Raw genomic sequence first — 25,113 nt, forward strand, 5'->3', positions numbered from 1 at the left:
CCACCGCACTAAGGGACCTCCGTGAGCCAGCCTCAGTCTAGGGGAGACAGGGAGTTTGCTCCAGCTCCTTCTCCCAGCCCAGCACACCCCTAAACATCAGGCTGATAGTTTCCGTCTAAGGTCTCTTCAAAACCCCTAATTCTAGGAAGCCTTACCTGTGAATATAGAATATATATATATCTCTGAAAACACATGAGCTCTTGGTCAGGTACCATGAGGAAGAGCCCCCTCCCCCACCCTCACCCCCATCCCCCTAGCAGTCTGGTTATACAAGCAGAATCGGCATTCATGAAATAATCAGAGACTTCAGGGCATTTATCCCTAGACAATGGGGATAAATTGGGAAATAAAGACAGTAAGGGCTTTTGGTCAAATGCAGGGACACTCTTCCAGGGTTCCCCAAGCAGATTACTGAAAACTACTACCCTGCTTTGTCTATATGGCCTTCCCACCCCACAACCAGAATGAACTGCTTTCTGCACAGCATTTATTCAAAGTCACCTTATGTTACAGTTCACTGTACATTTATCTGGCTCTCCTACCATATAACACATTCCCATATAACACATTCCTAATGGACAAGGACAACGTTAACAATTTATGTCTCCTTGAAAACCGTTAGCACAAAGGCCTGCACACAGGAAACAGATAATTTGTATGTGTTAAGTATTAACTTCACAAAAACATTATTAATACCTATTTTCTAAAGCCAAATAGGGAGCCACGTTTACATGCCTGTGGCAGCTAAGCAGCCAACTGGCCTAAAAGTAGGATCCTTGAGTGCTAACACAACCTTCACATGACCTATAGCAGGCAGTCACCTAGTCCACACCCACTTTTCTTTCCAAAAGCCCCGCCTGCTTCCTTCCTATCGTAGAGCACCCCCTAAACCCTCACATTCCTCCCTGGCTCCCCAGCAGCTGGCCTCTCTGGTCAGGCCCCTCCACTCCCCAGCCTACAGCTCTGGCCAGACTGAGCACCTCATCACAGTTTCCCAGGCCCTGCCCTGGGCGTTCCTCCAGGCCCTTCGCACACTAATGCATGTCTCTGACTTATGGCTCGTCTATACCAACTGTGAACTCCGTGAAAGCAGTGTTTGTTTAACTCACTATGGTGTTGTGTGGGTAAATGTCTAACAACCTATTCTCTAAACCATTTTTGTGTTATTTATATGCACATACATATTATAAAATTTACTGATATAAAGTTGTGTAACATATAATAGCAATAAAATATGTAATAGTAATAAATACATGGTAATAAGTAATAGAATACAAAATATAGTAATAAATATGTAGTAATAAGTGGTGGTGGTGGTGGCGGCGGTTTAGTCACTAAGTCATGTCCGACTCTTGTGACCCCATGGACTGTAGCCTGCCAGGCTCCTCTGTCCATGGGATTCTCCAGGCAACAATACTGAAGTGAGTTGCCATTTCCTTCTCCAGGGGATCTTCCTGACCCAGGGGTTGAACCCGGGTCTCCCGCATTGCAGGCAGACTCTTTACTGACTGAGCCACCAGGGAAACCCACAGTAATAAGTAATAAAGTATAAAATACATAATGCTCTTTAGTCCATATAGTCAACTGATTCTCAAAGTGTCTTTTTGTTTATTTAATTCATATCTATGGCCAATCCACAGACAGGCCCTTATGGCAGAAAGTGAAAAGGAACTAAACAGCTTCTTGATGAAAGTGAAAGAAGAGAGTGAAAAAGCTGGCTTAAAACACAACATTCTAAAAACAAAGATCATGGCACTCAGTCCCATCATTTCATGGTAAATAGATGGGGAAACAAGGGAAACAATGACAGACTTTATTTTGGGGGCTCCAAAATCACTGCAGACGGTGATTGCAGCCATGAAATTAAAAGACGCTTGCTCCTTGGAAGAAATGCTATGACCAACCTAGACAGCATATTAAAAAGCAGAGACATTACTTTACCAACAAAGGTCCATCTAGTCAAAGCTATGGTTTTTCCAGTAATCACATACGGATGTGAGAGTTGGACCATAAAGAAAGCTGAGGGCTGAAGAATTGATGCTTTTGAACTGTGGTGTTGGAGAAGACTCTTGAGAGTCCCTTGGACCACAAGGAGATCAAACGAGTCAATCCTAAAGGAGATCAAGTCAGTCAGTCCTAAAGTCAATCCTGAATATTCATTGGAAGAGCTGAGGGTGAAGCTCCAATACTTTGGCCACCTGATGCAAAGAATTGACTCATTGGAAAAGACCCTGATGCTGGGAACGATTGAAGGCAGGAGAAGGGGACGACAGAGATGAGATGGTTGGATGGCATCACCAACTCAATGACCAAGAGTTTGAGCAGGCTCCACGAATTGGTGATAGACAAGGAAGCCTGGCAGGCTGCAGCCCATGGGGTTGCAAAGAGTCGGACGCAACTGAGTGACTGAACTGAACTGAAGTGAACTGATGGCCAATCCGCAGATTCAACTGATAAACAGGTGAATGTTGGTTATTATCATTTACCTTAAGGAGTAAAACAAAACGGGACAAGAAAGATATATATCAGGACTCCCCTGGCAGTCTAATGGTGAAGACTTCATGCTTCCTCTGCAGGGGGGCAATTTCGCCCTGGTTGGGGAACTAGGCTCCTCTGTGCTGCATGGAATGGAAAAAAAAAAAGCTTTATCAAACATGACATAAGCAACTTCTCTCTGAACTGGACCCAAGCTTTTCAAATACTAAAAGAATTATTTCCTCAAATTTTTTGTGCTATTCACAATATACTGGATATGGACACAAAACATTTTTAAGTTTAAAAATGCAAAATGTTAACATTTTTCCATCACTTTTCTTAGACAATGAACAAAACAACAAATCAAGCCGCTATGTGTAGAGTCTGTTGGTTTCTATGGTATAAATACACCCACCATGGCCAAGTTCAAGCTCTGGACTTGACACCTCTGAATACAGAGCTGGGAGGAGACGTACCATAGTTCATAACTATACAGTATTTCCACCATATGTGGGCAAGAGTCCTGAGAGCATAGTTCACACTAAAATAATGAGAAAGGAATGAACTTTAAGAATATATTACCCTTGTTTCCAATACAATTTATTTAACTATAAGCTTATAAAATTAATTTTTAACAACAGCTGTATTTAACAACCAACTTGCAAAATTTCTGAAAATTTAACCACAAGGTATGAGCAAGCTCTGGCAGGCCATGGTTCACTCCTACATTCCCAGTGTTTAGTACACAGAAGATGCTCATGCATGTCTGTGGAAACAAAGTATAATCCTGCAGTGACTTCACCCCTAAGACTCCAGAGACAATCAAGACTTTCCTATGACAAGGTTTTCCCAGAGCTGGGAATTTTGAAAAGCCAGAGAGACCAGCACAATCTTCCCTCTAACACACTTTCACAAAGGGCAGGGGGTGGATCTTTTAATACTTATTATAAGGGTTCAATCCCTGGGTCAGGAAGATCCCCTGGAGAAGAGAATGGCTACCCACTCCAATATTCTTGCCTGGAGAACTCCATGGCCAGAGGAGACTGGTGGGCTGCAGTCCATGGAGTCGCAAAGAGTCAGACATGACTGAGTAACACTTTTTCACATAAGCTCAAATCTACGATACCTTTTTTGATATATTTATTCTCCCTGAGGTATTTCTTTCAGAACACATTCAGCAGAGGGAGGCTAATTTTAAACCCCTCAGTCTGATCTGGTTTAGCACCCTGGGTGGCACTGTTCACAGGGCATTCCTTAAAGCTCTCTTAAAGTTCTGGCTCTCACACTGGAAAAACAGAGCCAAACAAGCACCCACTGATCCAGGTTCCTGGAGCTCAGTTTGGTCCTCTCCCTCTCTCTCAACTGTCTCTGGTCTGCATGTCTCTGCCCGGTTCCCTGTGGGTCCTGCCCAGCTAGCTGCCTTCCCAAGAGTGGTTTCGGCCCCCCATCCTCCCCGCTTACCACCACCTGCCTGTCACTAAGGACTTTCAGTCTCCATCAGACCTCACCTTCACCCTAACCTGAACCCTCCTCTCTACTGACCAGCTTTGTGACAAAGCCTAAAGAACTGCTCCTCCAAAAATGCAGCAGACTCCAGCCCCATTGGCCAGCAGTTGGTGGGCCTTTACCTTCCACAGACTGTACTGTGAATAAAAGGGGGGAGAGACACTTCATTTTCCCAAGTATAAACTAAAGTTGAATGTGCTTTTTCAGTTATTCGTGCTGCTCTCCTCCCCAGAAAGCAGCACAGTTCCTCCCATCCTCTCCCTCATCCTGAGTCTCCTGGGTCTGCATCCCTCCCGTTTCTGGTCACAGTTTGCCCTCATCACCCTGCAGTGAAAATTATTCCAAACTGCCTACCCACAGGGCCCAGGCCTTCAGCCCATCTTCCCCAAGTACCTTCGCACAATGCCATGTCCCCATTTCAGAAACTCAGGCTCCCTATCACAATCTGAGAAGATATCTCTGTTCCTAGGAAACAAACACAAGTATTTAGGGCTTGATGTCCCTAGTTTATAAAAAGAGAAGGAAAAAATATGAAAGAGCAAATGGGACAGAAGACAGTGGGTGCTTCTGGAACAAGAGCTCCTTGTACCGTTCTTGCCTTTTCTAAAATTATATCAAAATAAGGTAACAAAAAAAAAAAACAAACCCTAAACCCTCATCTTAGTGTCAAAGTTTGAGAATAAGAGCTCCTTCTCACGGTCACATCTCTGACGTCTTGTTTTTGTCCTTCTCTCTACACCTGGACTCAGGATTTCCCCTGCTCCTCCCTGCCGACTGCTTCCTTCACTGACTCACTGCTTCCAGGGGGACTGAGGAAGGAAGGGAACTAACACTCACCGACCATCTGCTGCCAGCCAGGCGATAGCATGTTTGGCACTCAGTGTGTATTATTCATCCAATCCTACTGAGGGCTCTACTTGGGAGCTGACAGTCTGAGACCTAGAGTGACAAAGACACAGGTCCAGGATTCCACAGTCACTAAAGGCAGAGCTGGAATGGGAACCCAGGTCGGCAGAGGGAGAATGATACAGCAAATGGGACAAAGTGTAAGTAACAAAATCTAATTAACAAATTTAGGGAACAGATACAAAGGAGCTGCCAGTACTGCTCTTACCACCTCTCTGTAAGTCTGAAATTACACGAAAAGTTATCCAAAAACTAAACTTCTCCTCTGTCCTGACAAACAGGTGGGCACACTGGCCCAGTGAGGCCCCTGGAGGCCCAGGCGGCACAGGTGTGCGGCACAGTGACTTCACGCGGAGGCCGTCAGAGCAACTCGTTGCGACGGCATGAGGGCTCGCTGTCTCTGGGCTTTTTCTCCAGAATCAAGCCGTATTTTTGGCGCCTGGAAAGTAAGACCAGTTTTACCAGAAGAGGGGCCGGGAAGACAGGAAACCTGACACTACCGTGCTGCCTGGGTCTCTCCCCTCTCCCATCTCCTCCATCTAATCAGCGTCTTCTTTCCAAAATGTCTCTGGCATCAAGTCCCTGCCTATCTCCATTGCCAGCATCCTGTTCTACTTTGTTGTTCACACCTGAATTATTACCATGACCTGTGGGCCAAATTCAACCTGCAAGTGAAGGACGTTTACTTTTTTTTAATGGTTGGAGAAAAAATCGACAGATAACTATTTTGTGACATGTTGGGGGGTGGGGCATAAAAGCTTTACTGGCACACAGCCACGCCCATTCATTTACCAATTATCTGCTTTCCTACTTACAATAGCAGCCGCATGGTTGCATCAGCTATCATATGGCCCACTGAAACAGAAAATATTTACTTTCTGGCCCTTAGAGAGAAAAACCTGCCAACTTCTCCAATAGCTGGTCTTGCCCAACTTCCATCCTCCCCAGCTCCACCATATTAATCCACACAAAACACAACTTCTGTGCTGTTGCTCTGTGTCCACAAGCCTCTGATGAACTAACTTGATTATAAACTTCACAGTGTTTCCTGGCATTCATCAGACCAGGTGAACAAACTTGCTTTTAGTAAGAAAAGCCCACAGTGCCATGCCTTTTTGCTCATGATGTCCTCTGCCTTTCAGAAAACTCTTCTTTGTCAAACTGAGTAAAGTCAGACACAGGAAGACAAATATCATATGATATTGCTTATATGTGGAATCTAAAAATCCAGGTACAAATGAACTTATTCACAAAAAAGGAACCGAGTTAAAGATGTAGAAAACAATCTTATGGTTACCAGGGGGAAGGTATGGAGGGATAAATAGGAGATAAAGATTGATATACACACGCTAATATATATAAAATAGATAATTAAATAAGGACTTACTATGTATAGCACAGGAAACTCTAGTCAGTACTCCATAATGGCCTAATGGGAAAACAATCTAAAATAAAATAGTGGATATATGTATATGTATAACTGACTCATTTTGCTGTATGGCAGAAACTAACACAACACTGTAAGTCAACTATACGTCAACAAAAATTTTTTAGAAAAAGAAACAAATAAAAGAAAATTCTTATTGCCTTCAATGGCACACTCACCATTAACTTGCCTTTTAAGACCCTGGGAAAGAGCGTTTCCCAGTTTCCTCTCCTCTGCTCCCCAGCACCCTATACTTACCCTCTTCACAGCTCCCACCACACTACACTGCAAGCATCTATTTGTGTGTCTGTCTCCACAGCTACAGGAAGACTCCAGAGGGCGAGGAACACATCTCACTCATCTCCCAACACCCAGACCAAATGGGGCTCCGAGGTCCATAAACACTGAGCTCAGCTCCGACTCTGCCAGGCTGGCCTCCTCGCTGCCGAGCCCCTGGGGTGCTGCACTCTCGCTCCAGGCACCCCTGCACTTCACGGGAGCTGAGACGCAGCCCACACAGGCCCACGCATCAGCAGACTAGGGTCCAAACGCCAGCCTCCTCTCACTTGTGTGCCCTTGGTCGAGACATCTGGGTGTCCGTCTTCATCTGCGGAGCAGGGGCGAGAGCAGCATCCAGAATGCAGGGCTGAGGACGCGTGCAAAGCGTCTACACCAGCGCTGCGCACATAACAGCTCAACAGTAAGTGCCTGTGCTCATTCTCCCCAAAGGGTGGAGGCGCCTGCCCGTGCCGTCTGGCATCTCACTGCCATTTTTCTCCCTTCACCCAGCTGTCTCTTCTGAAGCAGGGACATCGAATGCCTCTGGAACTCGGGCCCTGCCTGGTACCCAGTGCAGGACAACATGGAGAGAAGGGGCCCAGCAGATGACAAAGTCATGCACACATTACTCCAGGAAGTCCAAAGAGGTGCCAACAGGAAAAGCAACACAGAGCCAAGGATGCAGCAGGGGGCACTGAGACTGCGAGCGCAGTTGGGGTGCATCTGGGTGCTTCACACAGGTAAGCGTGGAGCCAGCCAGCTTTACCCGAGACAGTGCCTTCAGTCAACTGCAGTACCAGCGACATGCATGGTGTTCACTGCTGCTTACCAAGTGTTGGCAGGATTCTCAATGCTCACAACCACACCAAGCACAGACGACTGTCATGTCATTGCACAGACGGAGACACTGAGGCCCACGGAGGTTAAAAAACACATACAAGGTCATATACCCTAGTAAACGACGCACAAGAAGTTCCAGAGTTCATGCTCCTTACCGCTATACATTTTGGGGGGAGGGGTGTGAAAGAGAGAGAAAGAGGGTGTGTGTATGTGTGTGGGGGGGGGGTGTCTCTGAGAGGGTGTGTGTGTGAGTGTGAATGAGAGAGATAGTGTGTGACAAAGAGAGGATGTGTGAGAGAGGATGTGTGTGTGTGTGAGAGAGAGAGAAGGTATGAGTGTGAAAGATACTGTGTGTGTGAGAGAGAGAAGATATGTGTGTGAGAGAGTGTGTGAGAATGTATGTGGAGAGAGAAGGTATGTATGTGAGATATAGTGTGTGTGTGACAGTGTATGAGAGACAGGATGTATATGAGAGAGAAAAGGTGTGTGTGTGAGAGAGAGTGAGTTTGTATGAGAGAGAAGGTGTGTGTCAAGTTCACCTGGGAACATTACTGAGGGCTGTAGCCCGGGGGACAGCCTCTCAGATAGCTCAGAGGAACTGCTCCAAAGGAGAAAGGAAGGAGCCAGGATATGTACGAACTTTTTTGCTGAGAAAAACATGTAGTGAAGCATAGAAAGGTTCCTGCTACTCACAAAGAACAGACATCTCAAGTTAATGATTTTAGTGCTTTTCTACGTATAAGAAAATGCAGGAATCTGGGCTCACTGAAATTCTCCCTGAGTATCCAAACTATCTTCACTATCCAGGGGCCGGCATGCCCAAAGCACAGAATGCTTGTTTTTCTCCACTGTGAATTCCTCTCAGGCTGCACTGTCAGGGGTCAACTGTAGTGACTAATGCCTTGATCCTTATAGACCTAGAATGGTGGCAACATTTTTTCCTTTACAGACACATGGAATCCAGGAAAATGTCACTCCTTTCTTTTCCTCTTCCTTTGGATTTCCTTCTCAGGTAAGATTATTCAGGCAATCCCTGAAACCTGGGTGTACTGAAGTAGAGCTAGAAGATCTTGAAGCACAGGCACAAACTAAAAAAAGAGACTCAATCCCACATTCTGGGTTTTAATCTAATCTGGCGCAACCCTTCACCAGTTAAGAGATCTCAGGCAAGCCACCTAACCTCACTGAGCCTCATGGTTCCTAACCAGTTAGGTGGGCATCATATATGAAAGACTATCATACGGCCTAAAGGAGGTCTTATCATACAGGGTACTGATAAAGCACACTCCTGATAAATTAGTTCCCTTTCCACCTTTCCCATACCTCAACACAAGCAAAGTTTTAAGCCAAACCCTTTACCCTCCTTTATGTCTGACCAGGGAATAACCTCTACTCTACCCTGGGTCTTCCTGCCTGGTTGGTACCTATGCCCACGCATCTGGGCTTCATAAAAGCCTGCAGAAGCAGCCTGGAAATGAGCACAAGGAGAGCAACTGCATCCAGAGCAAGGGAGGTAGCACAGGTGCAGACGGTCCAGACGGCCCCAGGGGTGCAAATGAATACAGCATGAGGAGGGGCTGGCCGGCCAGGCGCTGCCAGGACACGCCCTGACCACAGCCAGGACAGCGCCTGGAGGCCTGCAGAGGCACGGCCCAGGACCGTGTACAGCTCTGAGGCTGCACCTATGTGGGGCATGGAGAGAGCAAGGCAGGTAAAAATGATAGGAAGCCACTTCCCCCAAGAGTGGAAGAGGAGACTCATCAGGAGAAGCTGTATACAGAAAAGCAAAATTCTAAATTCCTCAAGAAGGAATTCTGTTGCAAAACTCCTATCCTATGGAGAATTCAAGAAATACAGACACACACAATTATACTTTGGAGGTCACTCCACATTTTCATACACCAACTTTGCTTGAAGCAAGGATATCTTTAAGCTCATGAACCCTTTTCTGAGGTCACTGGTCCTGGGCACAGGGAGTTTCGTTAGCAACATGTGAAAGGGTCCTAAATGTTATTACCAAATGGAGCCAACTCAAGTAACACAGCAGGGAGCAAAGGGGAAGATGCTTAACCATTTCCAGGAGACACAGCAATTTCTATCTGAATACATTTGATCATAGTAATCCAAAGGTCTTATTAAATAAAAGATTAAAACACAAGCAAAAACCGTATCTCACTGAGCATATCCAGCAAGAAGTCCTAACAGGCCTTTTCCATGATAGATCAGCTTCCGAATACAGCATATGACAAAGAGATACTTAAGGAAGGAGAAGTGGGAGAGCTGGCAGGTACCAGCACAATGTGACCACGGAGTTCTGAGGTTCCAGCAGGCACAGTATCGGGGTCTGAGAGTTAGAAAGGAGCCTCAGAGGTAACGTGGCCTGATCTAATTCCCAAAGCATCAGTTATGCGCCTCCTGCTCAGGTTTGCTCCCACCCATCAGAGCACCTGGGAAACGGTAGCCTGGAGCCTGGTACCTCCAAGGCAAGCAGCACAGGCCACAAATGGCAGTGGCATTGATCTGAAGGGCAGCTGGCAGGAAGAGGAGGTGGGCCCAGCCTTTCCTGCAACCAAGCTGCCCAGTTGGACCTCAGAGAGCAGCAGCAAAGAGATCCTCTTTGCAAATATACAAACATTACTGAAACAATAGCCATGGGGGTAAATTCTAGAAATTCTCAATCTTACCTGCACAAAATTAACAAAACTGAATGGAGAAAAAAATACTTTGCCTGATAATATAAATTTTCTTACCACTCCATGTTCAGGGCTCTCCGGCCAGCGGAATCGCGAATCACAACACATTATGGTTTTCTGCATCTGTGCCTACTCTCCCCACGCCCACCCTCACCCCCACCCCAGGCTGCTTGCAGGCAAACAGCATCTTATTGTCCAGCACTCACCTTACATACAGTAGTTGTTCCATAAACATGTGCTAAGAAGAAGCCCCAGCATGAAGTCAAAGCTCTGAGATTCTGCGCCCTCTGTCCCCAGGCTCCCTGAGGGTGGTCCAGGCAGCAGCATCTCTGGGTCCTGCTCAGCCCACTGAGGCACACCAAGTCTAGTGAGCCCTGGAGGCCCAGCCATGCTGCCATCTCACCAATCTCTCTCCCCTGCCTTTTACTTCCTTTTCTTCCTTGCTTCCTTTCTTTTTGCTCCCTCAACACATCACCTCACAGCAAGGCGATTAAATGCACAGGATCTGCAGTCATCCAGCCTCCGCAGAGTATCTACGGTTCTGGACCTCAGCCTCTCTGGAAGTTTCCCGAATGGGAAGCAGGAGACTAGAAGTGGTGTGTGCACACAGGTGCTTGGCAGTGTCTGGCCCACAGTAAGACTCACTGAGTGATAGCTGATCCTATATAATTGCCCATGGTATCCACTTGTCTAAAGGTGCTTAAAATGCCAAAGGCAGAAGGTTGTTTTTTTCCCTACCTATGCAAGTCTGGTTTTGAGAAGAACCTCTCTGTTTGGAAACAAACTGAAACAGGTCCATGTCACGAGTTCAAATACTTCCTATTCGTTTTTCACAGGGAAACAAATGACTCTGACCAGGCATGACCAAACTGGGTAAAAGGTTTTGTTCCAAACAGTGGTTAGGATCCCACACTACTTCATTTAAAAACAGAATAAAATAAAAATCATCCATAAAGTAGCTGAGCTAGGACAATGATCGGGTGTGCACAAGTTCTCGGTTTTAGGAATCAGAAACCTACACAAGACAAAAAAGTACAGGAGGGAAGAGGACAGGTTTCCTGAGCTTTTCAGGGAGCAGACCTGTGATCAACACTCTTTCCAGATCCCACGGCCCAGCCTGAGGTCCCTGAAGACCCTACACTGAGCTAAGTGTACCTTCTGGGGCACCCACGAGTGTTCCCCTCCGGATACTCCAGAGTTATCTCCTCCGACTCTGCCCTGTTTTGAAGGAATACGTCAGTTTAACCTAAATGCACCTGGACCACTTCAAGCAGATAATGCAAAAGTGAAGAGAAGGACAACGTGAAACAGTGCAGGGATGGTTGGAAGAGAGAAAGGAGACCCCCAGAACGGAGGTAAGTCCACCCCAGTCATCCGCCTTTGACTGGTCTGTGATAGCACAGCTCTGGAACCGAATGCCCGAGTCTGAAGCTGAGCCCACCATTCCCAATGGGGCCATCACTGAGCTCTCTGCCTCAGGGTCCTCGTGCAGGAGACAGGGGTGCCACGAGGACTGAGTGTGCCGCCCCCCACCAAGCAGCCACTCAGAACAGGCTCAGCACACAGCCAACTGCCTGCACGCGCTCCTGCAAAGACCACCATCAGGATGCTGCTTGTCCACTTCTCCTCTCCCGCTCACAAACCCAACATGTTCACAAACCCAACAACTCAATCACAAGGCAGTTGGAGGGGGTAAAGTGAGGGAAGGCAGGGAGGGGTGTCACTGGGACCTTTGTAAGTGGGCATTTTGTAGGCTGGGACAGCCTGCGGCGGTGTGTTGTCATAACCCAGGGGGTGACGGGCTGGAGAGGTCCTCCCTCTGGGCTGCTCTGCCCCGTCTTCAAGCTCCAACCCTGATGGATCAGCAACAGAAAAGAGGCAGGAGAAGAGACAGGACGAAGCCAGACCAACCAAAGTTTCACACTGCCTTTTGTGTAGTTAGCTGTTTTAAGATAGTAAGGAAAAATCAATAAAAGCTACTAGTCAACCGCCTGACGGAATGCTGCTCCCCTCCTTCCAGAGTCCACCAGACCAGATTCTTCCCTAGATACACGGTTAAACAGACCTCTGTATTCCGGCCTAACGCAAGAAGACCCTCTCCTGGCCTTCAGCCAAACATACACACACACACAAACACACAAGCCTGCTCCCTCCTCCTCCCCACAGACACTGAGGAGGCACCACTAAGGACTGACCTCTTAGCAGACGCTCCTGCCTTTCCCCTTCCACCTTCCACCAGGGTTCAAACCAACAATCCTACTTCTCCCTTCTTTAATCTGATTATTACCAGTTTCTTCCTTTTTTTTTTTTAATTGTGGCAATTTTCTCTTCTCTGTGAAGACTGACCCTGACAAAAAGTGAATGAACTGCAGAGTTTTTAGGGCAACAGTTTCCCTGTCCTCCCTCCTCAGTTTCTTGATTACCGTAATAAGCCTTAACACCAGAAGACAGCTAAAGCCCACACCAAGAAAACAGCAAGTCACGTGCAGCTGAACCCCAGAGGGAAGGGATGTTGTTCTGTCCCCTCCACCACCCACCCCACTCCACAGGATCAGAGCTGAATTCTGAAAAGTGGAACCAAAGGTGACAGAAGGGTGCGTGGAGGCAAGAGGAAGCCCAAAGAGAGTTTAGGTAAATTTCCGAACAATATCCCCACCACTCCCAGTGTACCACATTATTTGTAGAAGTTAGAAACCAAAAAGGAATCAGATTTTCAAATCTGCCACCTAAAGTAGAAACTGAGAGTCTTATTTACTGCACAGATTTTAGCCCAAGTGCCATGCCTCCAGGTTTACAATTTCAACCTGCAGCTTACGTTTAAAAGCCTGAGTACTAAAGGAGTTACCTGGGTTAGAATATCACAAATTTCTTTCGTCCACAAACCATTTCAATTGTCTCCCTCTCTATGCTCCCCATCTGGCCTCATAAAACATTTCACACTCTCCAAATACAGATATTTTTTCAACTCTTATTTTTTTCTAAAGTAATGACCTGGCTAAAGAATGCTTCTAGCTCAGGAATAGTCCAGAATCTTTTCCACTATTCTACTTCAATGAAAAATGAAACCCCTGTACAAGCACAGCCCATCAGAGCCAGGCAAGCAGCGGCAACAGGTGTCAGGGACTCTGCTGTCTGCTCCTCGTCTCCACTAACACCCACGAAGGTTAGAAGCACACACTTCAAAATCAGCCCAGCTTTGAGGCCAGACCTGCCTTGTCACTGCCTTGACCTGCATCTCACCAAACCCTAGTTCATCATCTGTAAAACCAGGGAAAATAACATGTCCTACGTTGTAGACTGTCGCAGGGAACAAATGAGGTGATGTACGTGAAGCGCCTGGCACACATAAGCCCCCATACATAAGCACCCAACAAATGTCAACTATTCTCAGCTGTCCAGTAATCTGAAAAGCATAATGGTTTGGTATCTTTAAGCCTTCCAGATTTCAAAAAAAGAGGGCGTTTTCCCTTATGAAAGTATTAGTGAAATTCTATATGAAGGAAATATCGAAGTCCAACTTAGTCATCAACTCACAACTTAGAACAAATCATGTCCCCCCCATTTCTTTATCCATGAAGTGGGAAATAATATACTGCACTAAACCTGATGACCTCAGACAAAAAAGAATCAGTGAGATAACAGGCGATAAAAAAGCTTTCAATTCCTCAAAGAAAAGCAGTATGGAAATCCAGAGTATGATTATTACTGAAAGGTCACATCCAGTATAACGGGACATACATAAACCACTGATGTTACTCAGGCTTTCAAGAACATTAGGTTTGATAACCTTTTAATCTGGTCACAATGAGCCTGGTACAGTAGGAGGAGGTACGTGGCTGCTCCCTGCAAAGCCCAGCTCAGAGGTACAGCCCATCAAATCTAGGAGTGTGCCCTGTTGGCTGGTCAGGTGTCACCTACCCAGGCCATTTCTTAGATGCCAGTGCCAGGAGAAATTAGGAAAGGCTTATGGTTCCACCTGGACAGGCAAAACCAACAGCAACCAAAATCCTTACCCACAGGAATTTTCAACAGACCCAAGAAAGGGTCCACTCTGACCCTTTATTCTCCTGTGCAGATCTCGTCTACGGTGCATATCATCCTTTCTGAAAAAAAAGCACATGTGAGCTGGAAGGAAGAGCTCAATTGTTTCTTGTTTGATATTTATTTCTAGGTTCAGAGGTCTGAGCTTCATTTTTAACCTACCATAAAAATTTTGGTGTGAGAGCTAGGGGTTGGGATGGGAAGAAGAGTGGGGAGATTGGAGGGTTAGTCCTAACTTAAAAAGGGAGCATGCAAACAAAACTGTATCCAATTTCAACATCCACAGGTCTCCCAAATCCAAACAGAAAAGAAAAAAAAATTACTTATGGTTATTAAACACTTACTATGTGCCAAGTTTACTTGCGGGGAATATTTGGAACACATTACTCCAGAGCCCATTTTCTGCCCCACACCTAGAAACACCATGAAACAGTGGTCATCTGAACCATATCAGGTGTGGGGTGGGGGGACCTCACAATCTAACAGTCAAGTTCTAGACATTTCAAAGGTTAGCATTGTGAACACAAAAAGGCGGCTTGGCTAGGAACCAGATCTAAGTTCCTACAGATTCTTTGCAAGAGGACCATCTAAACCCTGTTTTCCCTATAATTCTGGAATTAAGCCATGGTGTTTAGTATCCTATCCAAACAGTAAAAACAATTTAAAATCCTGGAGCACAAGGAGAATTCACTGTAGGGCCACAACAACCTGAGCCAAGTTTCTGACCAAGTCCACTTGACAAGGAAGTAAGACATGTATACAAGCCTCTGGAGGGCCCTTTATAGAGGTGCTCGGAGGAGAGCCAGCACCAGGAGCTGCCATTTGCGTGGCCAGGTGAGGAGGGCAGGGCCTCCCCGCCGGCCCAGCGCAGACGCGGAAGGTCCTGCTCGCTGCAAAACCCACCGCACCTCAACCCGCACCCCCGGGGTACGATCCAAACGGCTGTCTCCCGGACAGGCTGTCAAATGGGACTAGCCAAGTTTAAATGCCATCTCCCCATCCACGTCCCAGAAAATGAGAAGGTGTAAGCCTCGAGGAAAACACTGCTCACAACTGGCTTGCATTTCTCAGCACTAAGCACTGATGTCACCGTAACCGATGCCTGCGGTAAACAGCCGCCACCTTAGAGCTGACGGGCTGTGTGCGGGGCTGCAGACGCCTTCCTTCAAGTGAGTCTGCGGGGAGTCGGGAGAACAGGGCGGTCCGTGAGCCTCAGGGGACGGGGACACGGGGACAGGGGGCACATGCGGGATGGGGGGACCCAGGGGAGTTGGAGGGGGGGACACGGAGGAATGGGAGCACAAGGAGACGAGGAAACGGAGAACATGGGGGGAGAGGGGAGATGAGGGACACGGGGAAGGGGGGAAGGGGGGACACGTGGGGACCTGAGGGGACGAAGGGCCACCGCAGGAATGAGGGGGTCGAGGTCCTGCCGCGCCCTCCCTCTCCGGCGCGGCTCCTCGGCTGCGCGTCCGCTCGCGGGTTCCCTCGTGCCCGGCGTCGGCGGCGCCCCTGGCAAGCACGCCCAGCCTCCCGCCCGCCGCCCGCGGCCCTGGACCCGGGCCTGCCATCCGCTCCGGGGCTGCAGCGGCGGCCAGAGGGAGGCGCCCGGCCCGCGCGGGTCCCGGGCCAGGTCCGGAGCCCGTCTCACCTCCGCCCCATGCCGCGCTGCGCCAGCGTCCCGGCCGCAGCCCGCAGTCCAGACCCTCGGCCGCGGCGTTCGGCGGCCCAGCCCCGCGGCGACCCCCGCGCGGGCCAGCGCCTCAGCCCCGCGGCCGCCCCCTCAGCAGTCGGCGTCCCGCGCGAGCAGCACCGCGGCTGAGGCTGTGGTAGCGGCACTGCCGCCGGGTGGGGCGGGCACATGGGAGGGCGGGGCTGCGGCCCCTGGGGCGCGACCACCGGACCCAGGCCTCGGGGCGCTGACTTCAGCGCGCCTCCGGAACCCCCTCTGCCGCCCGTCCCCAGGGACCCCGTCGCGACCCGCTGGCTCAGACTTTGCCAGAAGCTCATGGTTCTATGCAGAAGGTAAAAGAGAGGGCCGCCTCCACACCCTTCCTTCTCTCCACTCCCCCCGCAGGTTCAGTGGTACATTCCTCAAAGCCCGCCCCGAGGGACCGGGGAGAAGCTGATTGGTTGAGAACCTTGGACGGGGGCGAGGAACCGCACGAAATGACCAATGGAAAAGCATGGTGGGCACATCAAAGCCGGCCAGAAAGGGAGGAGAGAGGATGGGAATAAAGGGCACGTTATTTGTTGCGCTCTGTAGCCGCCGCACAACACAACTGGAATTTTCTATCTGATCCAACCCAGACAGGAAACAAAGAGATTAGGGATTCTCAAATTTTGGAGTTAAGAGAGCGAAAAGAAAATATGGAGAGAATTGAAGAAGATATCTGCGTGTGCCTTTCCGCCGTCCCGTTGTCAGTTGTCTCATCTAATCCAATAAGGATATTGGAGTAGAATTGATCTCTCGTAGCCCGGAGAATCCCAGGGACGGCGGAGCCTGGTGGGCTGCCGTCTGTGGGGTCGCAGAGAGTCGGGCACGACTGAAGCGACTTAGCAGCAGCAGCAGCAGTCCTTCTCATACTTTGCAAGTCTATAATCCTTGGCTTGGGATTAGCAATATTTACATAGGTTCTTCAATTTGGGGCATCAGCTAAAGAACTTTGATTGAAAGTTGACACCAGTTCCTTTGTACAGACAGTATTAACCCCACCTTTTGTGAAGACAAAGTCAATACCCTTTCTGACTCCCTCTTTGAAAGCAGAGCTTCTTTTCATATGTGGAGGGCCACACTTTGCCCAATAATTTCTACTCGAATTTGACTCTACTGAGAGTCACCTCCTCATCTTCTCTCTTCCTCCACATAATCAGACAACACCTCAGTTAATAATTCATTTGCCTGTTGAACTGTCCAGAGCCCCTGGCTTCAGCAACAGGTCTTGCTGGTCAGGCCTCATCAGAATTGCCAAAGCACTGGTCACTATCTCAAGTCTGTGGCAGCCATTTAACTCTACAAGGACAGTGAGCTCTCAGTCTCCCTGCCTGTCAAATTCAAGACTTGAAAGCATCCTGTAAGGGTCCCACCTACTCTGTTTTAGAGGTTTACACGGGCAGCAGGCCTGTACTTTGGTAATAACCCTCCCGACAACTCCACTTTCTTTTTTCAGAACTTTTTAATTTGACTGTGCCGGGTCTTAGCTGCAGCACCAGGGATATTTCTTAAGTTGCTGCACGTGGAATCTAGCTCCCTGGCTAGGATAGAACCCAGGCCCCCTGCATTGGGAGCCTGAAGCCTTAACCACTGGACCACCAGGGAAGTCCCAAAACTTTTCAACCTCCCTACACCCCTCAACCTTCTTCCAAATTGTATCAGGTGCCTGGGGTACCTTTAGTCGCTCCACTCCCCAGCCAGACAACTCGTCTTCCAACTATTAGGCCGAGTTCGAGAAAGTCCAGTTCCTCCATGAAGCCTTCCCAGTCTGATGAACAGAAGATTCTGGCTTATAGAGTTCCTATTTCTACTTCTACTCTGTGTTCCCCAAACCCTGATTTTCTGCCCTATACTATGCAATTTTTATTGACATATTTACCTCTCTCCTTCATTTACAGCAGCAGCTACTGCTGCTTACGTTTAGCATTAATAAATGCTTCCAATACGCTGGGTACTATTTGGAAGTGCTTTGCATGTATCACTTCATTTCATCCTCAGTCAGGCTTAGAGAAGCTGACTTGCAAAAGGCACACACAGTGGAGGTCATACTACAGTGCCTACCTTCACATCCCCCACAATGCAAGGCTATCTCCTAGTTCTTCAGAACCAACTGCATTCCATACAAAAGATAATGTGATGCACCTATATCATGTTTTACATTGATCCCTGTACCTGTAACATTTCAGCCTCAAACAGTCACATCAGGAAGGTTAGGAGCAGTTTGTTACAGGCAAAGCTGCAAGTGGACTGATGCACTTGCCTTCTGTAACAACGCTGTTGAATAAGGCATTTAGTTTTCCAAGTTGTGGACTGGCCCCTGCAACCCCTGCTCCCTGAGTGAACACGGACTTTTCATATGTAGCAAGTAGAGAACCTTATAAGCAATAGGGGAAGAAACACAAAATAGCAACAACAACAAAAAACCCACACCATGGAATAGAGAAGCCGGGTACAGCAAGTGCTCTCAGTGGACTTCTGTAAACTGGGAGAAGCACCTTCGACTTCACTTTACTGGCTTATTGTTCATATGTTGTCAATGAGATTATGTCTTTGACACATCTGGCAAATTCCACAGAAAAGGGCAACAAAAACTGTGCCCCGCTCCCTATGGTGCCTGGAGACAAAATCAACCCATGCCCGTGACAAAGGGGCTTCCCTGTGTGGGGTTGCTGACTCCAATTCGGGGAACTTCCTGATTTGCCATTGAGTGAAATATCCTGCTCCACTGGCTGTGGTGCCACAGCTTGAAAAAATAAGCTGGGCTAATGATTTCATTCTTTTTAAACTGCTGAAATCGTCACAGGGATGGGCAGGCCAGCAAAATGGCGTGGGAACCAGTAAACTTTAGTTATCAATTGAGAAGGCTGAGCATGGCCATCCTGGAGTCAGTATTTCTAAGTTGCTCTCTGCCTGTCCCAGTCCTTACCCATCCAGTTAATTTTCACTCCCATAGCGCCTTTATCTTTTCCCATCCCCAGAGAGCTCTAAAACGCCTCTGCTTATCTGGGTGTTTTATTTACGCATCCAAGCATTTCTTGGGCACCTACTAAGAGCAAAGAACTCTCAGGCTGTGTGAGGTAATCCTGATGGATCGCCCAGGAAGCCTGCACCCACTGATTAGATGAGTGTGGAAAACATCAGACCCCTTTGGTGAGGAGTGGATCAGATCAGCAGGTGCCAGGACTCTATCCCCAGCTAAACATACAAGCTGGCATTAGACCACCCCTGCCCCAGGGCAGGAGGAACGTGGGGTGGGGGTTGGGGAGAGGGCCTGTGTTGGGGAGGAAGGTGGAGAGATTGAAGGCACCCAGGAATAACTGCACATGAACCAAACAGAAGGCAGGATGATGTCCATCCATAATTTGGCCATTGAAAGAACTGTGTATGGTCTGTCTTACTTTTAAGGAAAGGAAAATTCCTGATTTCCAAAGTAATACATGTCTGTCATTTTAAAATGTTTAATAGGGAAAATTACAAAAATAATAAAACAAAATCTAGCCACTCCTCTAACCAGCATATCAGTGTTACAATTTTGATATATGTTTTTCCCTATAATTTTTTTGTGTGTACATGTGTATGTGCTTTCTTTTTTGTATGTTTCTTCCCTGCCCCCAACCAGGGATGCAACCCATGCCCCCTGCAGCCTTAACCACTGGACTGCCAGGGAAGTCCCCCTGTGTATATCTTTTTTTAAATAAAAATTGATCAAACTGCTTTGTAATCTATTAATACTTTCTCCTTAACAAGACCAGGAATTTTCCCATGCCACGTAGATTATTCTAAAAGATGATTTTAAATGGTTGCATCATATGGCTATACCTTAAATTATTTAATTCTATTTTTAGGCATTAAGATTATTTTCAATTCTTCATTATTATATGTAACTTCAAGGATTACCCATATATGTAAATGTTTATATATTTTTACGATTATTTCCTAATATTTCTAGAAACAGAATTGCTTGGTCAAAATGTACACACATTTTTTTTTCTTTTTTTTTTAATTTATTTTAAATGGAGGCTAATCACTTTACAATATTGCGGTAGTCCCTGACACACATCAACACGAATCAGCCACAGGTGCACACATGTCTCCCCCATCCTGAATCCCACTCCCACCTCGCTCCCCACCCCATCCCCTGGGCTATCCCAGATCACCCGCTTTGAGTGCCCCACCTCAGGCACGCAACCTGCCCTGGTCATCCATTTTATGGTAATATACATGTTTCAATGCCACTCTCCCAAATCCTCCCACCCTCGCCCTCTCCCACGGAATCCAAAAGTCTGTTCCTTACATCTGTGTCTCCCTCACTGTCCTGCATATATTTCTAGAAATGGAATTGCTTGGTCAAAATGCATGCACATTTTTAAAATGTCTCACACATATTGCCAATGGTCTTTCGGAAAGTTTACAGCAGTTCCATCCTCACCAGCCATCTATGATGTGGCTATTTCTCTGAACCCTCACCAATCCTGGACATCTCTTTTGTAATCCTTGCCATTTGACAGATGAAAAACAATATCTTGTTGTTTTGATTATCATGGTGTATTTTTAACCCATCAAGGTGATAAATATGTATCCTTCCTTCCAAGTCCCCTGAACTGAATAGCGAAATGAGTGCTTCCTTTTCCTCTCAGTCAGCCACTCTTCTCCCAAATCCCTGAGAACAGATACAGAAATCAAGAGTAAAATCTGCTCAAATGACTAGACAAACTCAAGGCCATGTCACCTGAACCAGTAAAGAAGGTAGTGGAACAGATGGCTCAATAGAGCACATATGCCCTAAATCACAACTTTGAAATGGGTAACAAGTCCTTACACAGAAACTTTTTTATCTATAAAAGGAGATGAGTCCTCTGAGTTATATTTAGTACTGGCTAATACGAAAATCATTTGCATTTCTTCAACAACACCCAGTTCTGTGATGGGGCAAGTCCATGACGAGCCATCCTCCATATCAAGTGGCCAAGCCACCCAATGTGACTCTCAATTCCTGCCTAGCTTTCTGGTCCCTTGGCTTTGTTTTTGTCTTGTGGCTTTCTCCACAGCCTCTTCTCCCCTCCAGCTGTCAGTATCCTAATTTCCCACTGAAGAATTTATCCCTCCCCCATTCCCAGCTGTGTTTGGTCAGGATTGAGTCCAACCCCTCTCTGGACTTGACGTGGGATGCAGAAAGCTCTGGGAGCTGCTAGCAGCCATCCTGGGCCATGAGGTTGAATCTGCACCAGAAGAAGAGGAGTTGAGAAAGTGAGAGGGGAGCTACGTCAGGTCAAATCTGTGAGCCCTGATTCAGGTCTCTTGGGGAGCCTGTGTGTAAAATAATATCTTCCCTCTTTCTTTAAAAAACTTAAACCAGTTTTGGCCAGCTTGCTGTCACAAGCAAAGAAGGCTGACTGAAACTCTGCCTGTGGATGGATTCCGTGGTGCAGTAGGGACTCAGTCCATTCAATTCAAGCATTCTCAAAGTCACTGCCACTAGTTCAGTTCATCATGACCCCAAGAGTGTTCTGATCCAAGGTACCACCAAGGAAAAACCAAGATACACGGAGCCTGAGGATTCCAGGTTGCCTTGGACGGACTCAGAAACCCACCCATCTAACTGTAGGATGAGAGTCAAGGGGGAAGAACAGGATGGTGTGGTACAATTTGATTCCTGGGCAACCTCTGCTGTCATGTGGACCTACTGAAGACAAGAGGGTCTGAAAAGCTTGATGTCCTGCTTCTCTTCTACACTGAAGACTGGTTTGAAAACAAGCCAGTCTTAGGACTTCCTTGGCGGTCCAGGAGCTAAGACTCTGCACTCCCAATGCAGAAGGCCTGGGTTCAACCCCTGGTCAGGGAACTAGATCCCACACACTTCAACCAAGACCCAGCACAACCAAATAAATAAATAAATGTTTAAATTAAAAAACAAAACAAAACAGGACATAGGATCTGCCCTCAAGGAGCTGACAATTGGGTACAGATAGGAAAGGATCGTTGCCAGGTGGGAAGTATTATCTTGTGAGACTGAGAAGGGGCCCATTCAAGACGTCAGGGGAGGTTTTATGGAGAAGGGGCTATTTGAGTGGCCCCTCAAAAGAGAGAGAGAGAGAAAGGTATTTTAAGAGTTGAATCTCTTTAATTTGTCCTGGTTCCCAAATGCAAACAACAAGCAGAGTTCCTCCCCAAGGACCATCTCACTGCCCCAGGGGGAGGCAGTTGGTGGGTAAGAAAGAAAGGGAATTTGAGAGGGTAAATACAAACATGCTAACATCTCAGTGAAAAGAGGGATGGGATGGGGTGTCTTTGAGATTACCTTCTTTGGCTTATTTGTGCTCTTTCATTTTGGGAGAGAATGGACTATGGAACCTCCTTTTGTATTTTTTTCTCCTTTTGTATTTTAACACAATAGTTCCCCCCAAAAAAGGGAAAGTTAATGAGAAAAGCATCCATATCTCCCCATATTTCCTCTAGACTTATGGTCTCTGGGTCCTGGTCCCCCCACAAGTACAGGTCTTTAGCCAAAGCTCACCTGCTCTGAAGCCCAGCCTAGACATGTCAGCATGGTGCCCTTGAAGATTATGCTACAGCAGAACTGCCGAGGAGAAGCCTATAAATAGTCTAGGCCCTTTGCGCCAGACACCCCTAACCTTATTTAGAGGAGAAGTTACTCTTCTGTAGATTTCTTTTACTCAGATTTCCTGGAGATGTTTAATTCCTGACCAGGAAAGCCCTGAGGAAAGAGTAGGGACAGGTGACACCTGACCACTCCCCTGCCCACTTGCCCGGACCTTGAGCTGGGACCAGGTAGGGCAGAGCTGCCCCCGGGGGTTGATGCTTCAGCTCTCCCGGGTGGCGGGCCCACCTCCTGCAGGAGCACTTGAGGGTCCACCCCAGGGTGCTGTTCGAATACCACCTTCCAGGGTGTCCCAGCCTGATGCACGTGGAAAGCACTGAGGCCCTGTGGTTCACAGGTCCGGGCCTGCTGTCCCATGGGAGGGCTCCGGGTGGACGTCTGTGGCTCTTGCCAGCCCAGTGTCCAGGCCCTCTCGTGAGGTAATGGCACCTACAACCTCTTTTGTGAGTGGGCATGTGATCAGGGCACCCTGCTCTGGAGGCAGCCCAGGCCAGGCAGGCTGACTTCTCCCCGTGGAATTTGAGTGTTGAGCAGAGAGACACACCACTGAAAATAACCGGAGCTGATTCATCCAGTCGCGAGTGCACTAAAGAAGGAAACCAATGTCTCTCTGCTCTCTCGGGCCCCTTAGCTGCGTGGGTTCTCATCCTTCCCGAGGCCTGGCTGTTTACTTTTCATTCCGTTGTGTGAACTAATTCCTCTTCTTCCGGTAAATTTCCTCACCCTTCCCCAAAGTTAGCCCTAAAGCCTACTTCCATTCTTGGAAACCAAAAACCCCCAAAAGGTATAAGTTCTAACCCTCGTAACAATCTCATTTGTCATTATTATCCCTATCTTAATGTAAGGTAATTGAGCTTCACAGAAGTTAAAAGACTTGCCCAAGGACCCACAGCTCATGAGTGCCACACTAGAACGTGAACCCAAGTCATCTGACTTAGAGGCACCAACAAGAGTGCGGGTTTCATCATGAGACTAAAATGAGCCCACTTCCCTTGGTTTCTGCAGAAAAATCCTGATCACATCAGTGTCTCTGAATAGCAGGAATCCTCTCCAAATCAGAAAAATGGAGAAAATAACACTCACTTCACAGAGTTACTGAGAGTTGATATTGGCCTTCTGAGTCAACCCAACAACAATGTTCTCTGTGTGTGTCTCTCTCTCTTCTCTTGCCCTGTGGAGCTCTCCCCTACATCTCTATCCCCTCCTGTGTCCTGGAGTCCTGGTCCTGAAAGGCCTATCAGGGAATGCAGAAAAAAGAAAAGAAAACGCAGACACCCTCCAGGAAGGAGTGCTAGGGGCACATAAATATGCATAAAACCTAAACCTTCCACCGGATATGCCTCTGGAAAGAAGAGAGCAAGAGTTTTCATTCCTCTTGAGGATGATGGAAACACAGAGACACTAAATGTTTACCTTGAGGTTACACCACAAACTCAGAGTTAAGGTGACCCCAGGCCAGCTGGTCTGAAAATTCCAGAGAACAGGTGTCCCAAGTTTCTGGTTTTGAACGTACCTGATCCCTGCTTCCCCTCTTTCCCTATTCTCTGTCCCAATTCAAATAAATCATTTACATGTCCACGTTGGGCAGATTTCTAACAAAGTTTCCCCAGACCTCTGTCCATCACACATCTTACCTCTCCCTTCAGGGCTGTGACTTACTTAAACTGTTCTTATAACTGTTTGAATTGGGGGAAAGTTCCCAAAGTTGTATTCCCTATGCTGGAAAAATTAAAGTTCCCTTAGAAAATACAGCTAAAGAGAGAGTGCTATTTCCAGTAAGATTTCTGAGGCTTCTTTAGAGGCAAATTGAAGTATTCCCAGAACTCGATTATAAATAGCACATATAACTAAAAGATCAACAAGTCAGAGCTTCCCTAGTGGCTCAGTGGTAAAGAATCCATCTGCCAATGCAGGAAACAAGGGTTCGATCCCTGATCTCGGAAGATCATGAAGCAACTAAGCCCATGTGCCACAACTGTTGAGCCAGTGCTCCAGAGCTCAGGAGCCACAACTACTGAAGCCCATTTACCCTAGAGTCTGTGCTCCACAACAAGAAAAGCCACTGCAAGGAGAAGTCTGCGAACTGCAACTAAAGAGTAGCCCCAAGAAGCAATGAAGACCCAGCACAGCCAAATAGATAATTAAATTATATATATACACACACACATACACATATGTGTAAAGATCAGTCAACAGCTATTCACAAACTATCTGCCATAAGCAAGGAATTTGCCAAAATTGACACTAGCTTACAACAAGTAAAAGAAACCCACACAGCATGAAGTTATTCAACGTACTTTTGATTCTTGTGATTTTTCATGTGGACTAGCCCAGAGCATCTCCAGTTCAACCGAGAGGCTAGAGCAGCGGGTGAATTATGCCCACAGCTTGGCCGTGCCAAGTGATTACGGGAGAACCAGAAGGATGCCCAGGCTGGGTAAGCAAAGGCATTGTCTCAGGAGGTCAGGTCACCCCAGGAAGAGACAGGAGAATGCTTCGTGGACCAGGCAGGCACTGGGAAGGGGCCCCTCCAGGTCAGCACCGGGGGACGCTGGAGGGTGAGTCCAGGCAGGAGTGTGGGGGAGCTGCGGTCATCCTGGGGACACCCATCTCC

At 47.4% G+C, this 25,113-nt stretch overlaps 1 protein-coding gene and 1 long non-coding RNA gene across 21 annotated transcripts in view; one reads left to right on the forward strand and one right to left on the reverse strand.

Annotated features, from left to right (window-relative positions):
* Window positions 1-25,113, reverse strand: part of MICAL3 (microtubule associated monooxygenase, calponin and LIM domain containing 3) — a 150,745-nt gene that overhangs the window by 122,755 nt on the left and 2,877 nt on the right. For 14 of the 20 annotated variants that reach the window (XR_014082088.1, XR_014082085.1, XR_014082091.1 and 11 more), the window contains exon 1: window positions 15,818-16,074. The exons of 2 other annotated variants lie outside the window; for them this stretch is intronic. The gene's annotated coding sequence lies outside the window, so the exon portion shown is untranslated. Of the gene's footprint in view, window positions 1-15,817; window positions 16,075-25,113 lie in introns of those variants that run through there. 4 more of the 20 variants (XR_014082086.1, XM_081589944.1, XM_081589946.1 and 1 more) reach the window with 3 other exon arrangements.
* LOC145545449 (uncharacterized) lies at window positions 15,212-19,593 on the forward strand. The gene is made up of 2 exons (XR_014082095.1): window positions 15,212-15,335; window positions 16,244-19,593. It is a non-coding gene; the product is annotated as an uncharacterized LOC145545449 (long non-coding RNA).

The sequence above is a fragment of the Giraffa tippelskirchi genome, chromosome 4 (assembly GCF_054371585.1).
Source record: "Giraffa tippelskirchi isolate mGirTip1 chromosome 4, T2T-mGirTip1v1.2.pri, whole genome shotgun sequence".
NCBI lineage: Eukaryota > Metazoa > Chordata > Mammalia > Artiodactyla > Giraffidae > Giraffa > Giraffa tippelskirchi.